Below are 8,171 nucleotides of genomic sequence, written 5' to 3' on the forward strand. Positions count from 1 at the left end.
GCAGGGGCCTCAAACCCATCCCTCTCCCCTGAGGGTGACCTTGGCCACCTCCATTCCCTGCTCCCTGGGAAAGCTCTGAACCGACCCAACTCTGCCAAGGCTGGTGACTCTACAGGTGTTCCATGCACACCTATTTGCTGGACAGGTATGGAGACACACAGGTCTCCAGTCACATCTACTTCTCCCCCTCAAACCCCCCAAATCCTGCCACTGTAGAGGCCCCAGAGGGCCCCTGGCTAGAACAGCCATGGGCCAGGGTCGGACTGGCCAGCCCGAGCTCTTCTTCGCATTCCTGCTCCTCAGCTGGCCCTCCTCATTGTCTCTGCTGCCTTACGCTCCTGGCACTCTTCTGGAAGGGGACGACTTGCCAAGCAGGACTGACCTCATGGGCATGTGGCTTGTACAGTCATACAAGGCTCTACACTTCCAAGCACCTTGCACTGGTTTACTGCCCTGTGGTCTCATCTTGAATAGCTAACACCATTTAAAGAGAGTCCCACATACTCATTTTGTACCAGACCCTGAGAACTATGGAGTCCGTTTTGCTACCGGGGACACACCTGTTTCAGGAAACGACTAAGAGTGGGATCCCAGGGCAGAGAGCTCTGCCTTTAACCCTGACCAGTATCCCCAGACAGCTGGCCGTCTCCCCCGCCGCCCTGTGTCCCCTTCTGCACCTACTCAGGCTCCTCCAGCTCAGAAGCCCTTGTGGCTCTTGTCTCCTAGCTGTAGAGGCCCATCAGAGGAAGGGTAAACTAGAGACTGACTTCTCCAGCCATCACCCAGTCTCAGATCCTGGGGAAGGGACTCCGAGGGAAGCCAGGGGGCCTCAAATCCATATTTCCCCAGGACAGGTATGACAGGGGAGAACGGAGCCTGCACAGCAGATGAGGCACGAAATCATTTTAAAGATCTGCAGAATTATAATAGGCTCTGGTCAGAATGGATTGTTCTCCCCAGGGAATGGACATTAAAGGTATAACCGCTTGACCTTACGGGCATTGGAAAGGTTTGCTCCAGCATCCTCAGATGGCAAGGGGGTAGAAACCCCTGCGGGGCAACATGGCAAAATGCAGCAAAATCAAGGACGGTTCCCTTTGAGAAATCTATACTAAGGAGGTCTGCAGCGTGAGTAATGTGTAATAGTCGGCCACACAAGGGCCCGCTGTGGCACTGTTTACAAAAGCAAAAATAGAGACAGCTAAGTGGCCAGTGGCCGGTGAAATAAATGACGCTGCATTTCTCCAGGGGATGCTGGACAGTCAGCAGAATCGACCTTGTTACAGCACATCTCAGAGAGATGGTGGGTTTGGTTCCAGTCCAGCACATACACTGCTCTAGAGCAAGTCACAGGAGTTTTTTGGTTTCCCTGCGCATAGTCTACACCATGCTATAGTCTATCTAGTGTCTAAAAGCCAGCGTGGATACTTTAGCTAAATGGCACACGACAGGAAGTGAGCACAGGCTGCTGAAAAAATGGGGGCGATGAACTTGCTCAACCCAGGCTTGCCACTGAACCTCCAATTTGTGAAAGACAGCAATACTGTTTCTGCACAGCGTCATCTAGAAAGCACAGTAGGGCCCTCCCTACTGTGGCACAATGGTTTATGTCTCAGCACTATGACACTGTCCACAGTCACTGCAGCCTGAGTTCGATCCCCGGCCAGGGAGCTGACCCACAGGGCGCAGCAGACCTCTCCTGACCTGCCCACTGCTCCCCTCACAGTGTGTTTCAATCTGCCAGTTCTGCTCCCCACTCTCTCTCTGATGAAGCTTCCTTCCCCACCTCTGGCCTGTGCTCCAGTTCTTGTATGCATAAATAAATAAACCTTAAAAAACAAAAGAAGAAAAAAAGCACAGTATAAAGCACCAGGGTCCTTATTTTTCTCTCTGTGGGTAGCAGGAGCCACAACACCATGGTCACATCCGTTCTTTGTCCTTTTTTATCCCTGGTGGCCAATCACCAAAGACCCGGAGGCTCTCTTGGGCTCTGCCCCTATCCCTCTCAGAACCCAGCCACTCTACCTTTCTACAGCCTTGCCTGTGCTTCCTGACTTGCTCCCCACAATCACATGGAGGCCAAAGGGCCACAAGAGGATTGTTTTCAAAACACTAATGGGTCTCTTCCCTTCCCTGTCCGAAGCTGTCCTCTAGCACCCCATTACTCATGATGCAGACCCAACACTTGCACGAGGCTTCAAGTCCCTGTGTGGTCAGTCTCACCAAACAACGCACTTCCCTTCCTCCCTCTCAGTCCCAGGCACTCTGGCCTCCCCCCACGCTCTTAAGTGAGGCCACTCTCTCCTGCCACAGGGCCTTTGCACGGGCAGTCCCACCAATTCAGAATACTCTCCCTTCCGTCACCTGGTCAACGCATCCTTTTGCTTTCACCTGGAGAATCACTTCTTCAGTAAATCTCCCCAGACAGGTCAGCTCCTGTATCTCTTCCAGCATCATATAACCCCTCTCTCTCCTTCTCTGCTATATCAGCAACGGAGGAATTCTTAGATCAATGCCTGTCACTGCCACTAAACCATGAGCTTTTCAAGGGTATATACTATTTTTTCGACGACTGTGTCCCCAGTACCTAGTGCCTAGTACCTGGCACTGAGCGGGTGCACAAATGTTTATTCAGTGAATCAGTAAATCAGGAAGGGAGGCAAGGCTGGCCCAAGCACCCTGTCTCTCATCACTGCTGGCTGGCAGGCCTGTCCGGGGAACAGCTTGCCAGGCCTGCAATTAGCACACCACACGTGTGCTCAGGAAGGCAGCCAGAAGAGACAGCCATACGCTAGGAGGTGGGGCTGGAATGTCACCTCCTTCCTGAAAGCTGCTCTCTGTACCCATCGGAAATTGCTCCTTGCTCCAGCCTCCTTAGGAGGAAGCAAAGAGAGCAAGGGTCCCCCTCTCCTTCCTGTCCAGCCCCTTCCTAGTCAGTTCCCTTTGATGTGAAGGTTCCCAGCGAGACTGGTTTATATCACTGTGGAGCTGGGAGAGGGAGACAGGACCCGGGCCTTGTCTTTGGAGTACAACAAGCCCAGATCTCAGTGTACCAGGTTCTGACAAACACCAGCTTCTCCCGAATTCGAGAAGAATTCACCAATCTGATGGCTATGGTGGTGGGGCTGGGGTTGCCTACGTTCCAGGGCTTCCAGACAGCTCTGGATTTCATCTTCACTAACTTTGGCTGTTAAACCTGCCCTTTTCCACCTTCCTGACCCCCCTCTGTAGAGCCAGGGATGTGGGAGGAGTTAGGACCTTGCAGGAGAGCCCCTGGGGACATGGCTAGGTTCTCTAGCTTTCTTAGATTAAGTCAAGGCCCCAAGAAACAGATTCCATGTCTCCAGTTCAAGTCCTAATGCGGTCACATCACCTATTGACCAGACCTCAGTTTTTCTGCCTGTGGAATGGGGTCACAATTCCTATCCTGGCTTGCCACTGTGAGGCTTAATAAATTAGCACAGTGTTCCTGCAGGCATGGACTCACCACCACGGTAAAGAGAATGGTGTGGGCTAGAACAGTGATTTCTGTTTTGTTCCTCTTTTCATCTTCTCCTTGTTGTCAAGGTGAGGCTCAGGCAGTGGTGTGGGCTTAGCAGCTATCCAACACTTGATTCCTCTTTAACAAAAATCTAGAACTTTTTAGACCAGCATTTGTTTTATTTACAAGGTATTATTTATTTAGCTTGCTCTTGAGGCAAATAGAAAAATGCAAGGTGATTTAAAGAAGAGTATTGAGAAATAAGATAGCACAGGAGATGCTTGAATCTGGCAAAAATCACAAAGTGGCTGGCATGGCCAGGGCTTAGGGAATGCTGTAATAGCCTAAGCAAAAATATTTTGGAAAATGTCAAGTGATGTACAAACAGAGTGGGGTTGAGGCACCAGAAGGGTCAGCGCCACAGAAAGGCTTTGCATTTCCTGGGAGAAAATCTCAGGCTTGAGTGGATAAGGCCAAGTGTGTTATTAGTGATTTAATATGATAATCTCTCTCTCCTCCGTCTGTGCGCCACACATTGGGAAGATGCTTCCACAGATGTGGTTTTATTTAACCCTTATTATTCCCATTTCCAGGGGAAGACATTGAACCTCCAGATGAGAGGAATTGGCTGGACCCCCTGATGCTTCCCTGCCTCTGTCCAAGTACAATGGCTGCTGCCTTCTTCTTGTCCTCTCTGGCTGGACAGATGGATGGACACTAAGGCCCTGAGGCCGGGCTGCCTTCAGCAGAATCCTGTGTGGAACCCCTTCCTGGGCAGACCCCATTTCCTTTCCCCAAAACAGCTCAGGTGGAGAGTGGGGGTAAGACAGTGGTAGTTATCACTCCCATTAACTTAAAGTAATAGATTTTGTACTTAAATATATATATATTTTTGGTCAGAAAATATATGCATGGTCATTAAAGAATATTTTAGGAAACAGACAAAAATAAATATTGGGGTGTCAGAAAAATGATGACATTTTTGCTCAGAAAAAAAATATCAAAGCAGTACATTGTGATTTTTCTGATAACCCAATAAATCCTTTGGATGATGTCAACCTAGTTTTGGGTACTCCCTATATTCAGGGTCTTTTCCAAGAGTTCTTATATTTCCTCACAACTCATCACCCCTACTTCACAGAAAACTGAGACCCAGAGAGGCTTGGTAAGGTGCTCAAGTGGAACCAGGGCTTGAATCAGGTAGTCTGGTCCCAGGGTCTCCATGCTTCAGCCTGTCTCTGCCTGGACTCCTCTGTTCTTGGGAGAATTCAGTCTTGGACATACCATGTGGGGTCTGCCCCACCCCAATTTCCAGAGAGGTAAAGAGCACAGAGGTGGTTCACACAACCACCCTTTGTCCCTTTTTCATTGTCTTAGTTTCCCCAGACAATATATCCTGGCTAGAGGTGCCCAGTGCCAGGACTTCCACCATATCAATAATTACATTAAATGCAAATAGTCTAAATGCAGCAATTAAAAGATAATTATTGGCAGACTGGATTTAAAACACAATCCAATTATACGCTATCTCTAAGAGACTCACTTCAACTGTAATGACATAGGCAGGTTGAAAATTAAAGAATAGGAAAAGATATATCAAAGGAAAGCAGGAGTAACTATATTAGTATCAACTAAAGTAAACTTCAGAGGAAAGAAAATTACAGAGACAGAGAGGGACAGTATATAATAATTAAAAGGTCAATGTACCAGAAAGACAGAGCAATCCTAAATGTGTATACACCAGACAACAGAACTTCAAAATGTGTGCAGTAAAAAGAACAGGAAGGAGGAATGGACAAACTCACCATCATCAACACCCTGTCTGAACAATTGATAGACCAATAAGAAAATCGGCCAGTATACAGTGAAACTCAACACCACCCCAGGTCAACAGGATGCAGTTGATATTTATGAAACATCCAGGAAATTGAGTGCTCTCCCTTAAGCTCCTAAGGTAAGACAGCATGTCAGCCCACTACTCCTATTTAACACAGTGCTGAAAATTCTAGCCAGTGCAATGAGGCAAGAAAAGGAAACAAAAAGACATACAGGGGCCTCCCAGGTGGAGCAATGGCTTAAGCCATAGAACTATGAAGCTGTCCGCGGCCACTGCAGCATGAGTTTGATCCCCTGCCAGGGAGCTGACCCACACCACACAGCAGACTTCTCCTGTCTCCCTGCTGCTCCTCTCAGCAGTGTATTACAGTAGATCCACCTGTACTGCTCCCCACTCTGTCTCAGATAAATCCTCTCACTCCCCTGCACTTCTGGCCTGCACCCCAGCTCTTGTATGCATAAATAAATAAATCTTAAAAACAAAACAAAACAGACATACAGAAGGAAAGGAAGAAATAAAACTGTCTCTGTGCAATGACATAGTTATATAGAAAATCTCAGGGAACCTCAACTAACAACTATAAACCAGAGACATTCTATGGGGAGGAGAGGGGAACAAGATCAAAACTGGGGTGGGAAGAGCACACGGGACTATGGTGACGGCACATGGGTGCAGTAGGAGTGGGAAGTCCATGAGGATTACAACTGAGATGATGAAAAAATATACACAATGAAGAATAATGTGTGTGTGTATATGTATATATACATACACATACATGTATATATACATACATATATACACACACACACATACATATATATATAAAAGAAAATCATAAGGAATCTACCCCAAGGAGCCCAAACTTCTATGGCTAATTAACATATTCAGCGACACCACAGATTGCAAGATAAACCTACAAAAATGTGTTTGTATATACTAGCAATGAGCACATGGATAACAAAATTTAAAATACAATACCATTTTCAATCACCAAAAATAAGTAAATAAAAAATGTAGACATAAATCTAATGACATGTGTTAGGATTTCTATGTTGAAAACAAACTCGGATAATGAAAGAAATCAAAGTCCTACATAAATGAAGAGACAGACTGTGTTCTTAGGTTGGAAGACTCAACATAATGTAAGTGTCCACTGTCCCCAAACTAATAAAAAAAAATGCAAGTTTTAATTTAATGCATTTTCTATCAAAATTCTGGCAAGATTTTCTACAGATATAAATAAGATTACTCTAAAATTTATATGTAAAGGTATAGGAACTAACTTACCTAAAACAATTTTGAAAGAGAACACAGTGGGAGGAATCGGTATCTGGTTTCCAGACTTACCCAACAACAGTAATGGTGATTGTGTGCCATTCACACGGGGTGTGCCGCATAGCTCATGGGACAGGACAGAGAACCCAAATTATTGTACATCCAAATGACTTTTGACAAAGTTGCAAAAGCAGTTCCATGGAAAAAATGGTGCTGGACTACCTGGGCCCCAAGGTCAAAGGGGAGGGGAAAATAAACTCTCCATCAACCTAATCTCATATCTCTAACAAAAGTTAACTGAAAATGAACCACAGGCTTAATATAAAACTATTAGGTCTTCTAATTAAACATTGAAACATCAGAAACTAGAGCTAGGCAAATTCTTAGACTTACTTAGTGCTGAAAGTATAATCCAAAGAGGAAGAATAAATCATTTGAACTTCATTAAAATTAAAAAGTTTTGCGTTGTAAACCATCCAGTTAAGAGGGTGAAAAGGCAAACTACAAACTGGACTGGACGGAAATATCTGCACACCACATATCCAAGGAAGGACTACTACCTAGAATATATAAAGAACTCTCAACATTCCACAGCCAAAATAGCAAATAATCGAATTAGAATATGGGCAAAAGACACAAAGAAACATTTTACTGAAGAAAATACGCAGATGGCAAATTAGCACATGAAAAGATGTTCAACAACATTAGTCATTAGGGAAATGCAAATGAAAACCACAAGGAGAGATCACTACACACTTATCAGAATGGCTTAAAAAAAAAAAAGTAACAACAGCCAAAGTTGGCAAAGATGCAAAGAAACTGAATCACCCACCCATAACGCTGGTGGGAAAGCAAAGTGGTACAGCCACTCTGGAGAAGAGTCTGGCAGTTTTTACACTCACCATGCAATTAACATACGGCCCGTAATTGCACTCCTCCCCATTTATCCCTGCGCAATAAAGACATCAGTTCACACAAAACCTATGCATGAATGTTTATAGCTGCTTTATTCATAATAGCCCCAAACGAGAAACAACGTAATAAACAGAGGTACATTCCTGCTATGGAACATTACTTGGCAATAAAAGGAACAAACTCTTGGGTGACTCTCCAGCTGACTGAAAAAGCCCATCTCTCAAGATTCCATACTTAGGATGCCAGTTTTCAGTCAAGCTGGAAATGACCAAGGTACAGAAATAGAGAACAGATTAGTGGTTGTCAGGGGTTAAGAAGAGGGGGAGGGAGGGAAGTGGGTTTGGCTATTGCGGGTCGATAGGATGGATCTTTGTGGTGATGGAAACATTGAATTCTTGACCGTTTCAAGGTCAACATCTGGCTGTGCTACTACATTCTAGTTTTGAAAAAAGCATCTTCACCACAGGGTGCAGGACGGGTGTACACTCTTGTACCATCCAACTGCACGTGGATCCATAAATATCGCAACATAAAGTCTCATTAAAAAACACTTAGGGCCCTCTTTCGTGGCGCAAAGGGTAAGGACGCAGCACTGCAAGATGGCCGCGCTTCAGTGTGAGTTCGATCCCCGCCCCGGAGCTGACCCACAGGCGCAGCAGACCT

Source organism: Condylura cristata, unplaced genomic scaffold (genome assembly GCF_000260355.1).
Source record: "Condylura cristata isolate star-nosed mole 26May11 unplaced genomic scaffold, ConCri1.0 scaffold00028, whole genome shotgun sequence".
NCBI lineage: Eukaryota > Metazoa > Chordata > Mammalia > Eulipotyphla > Talpidae > Condylura > Condylura cristata.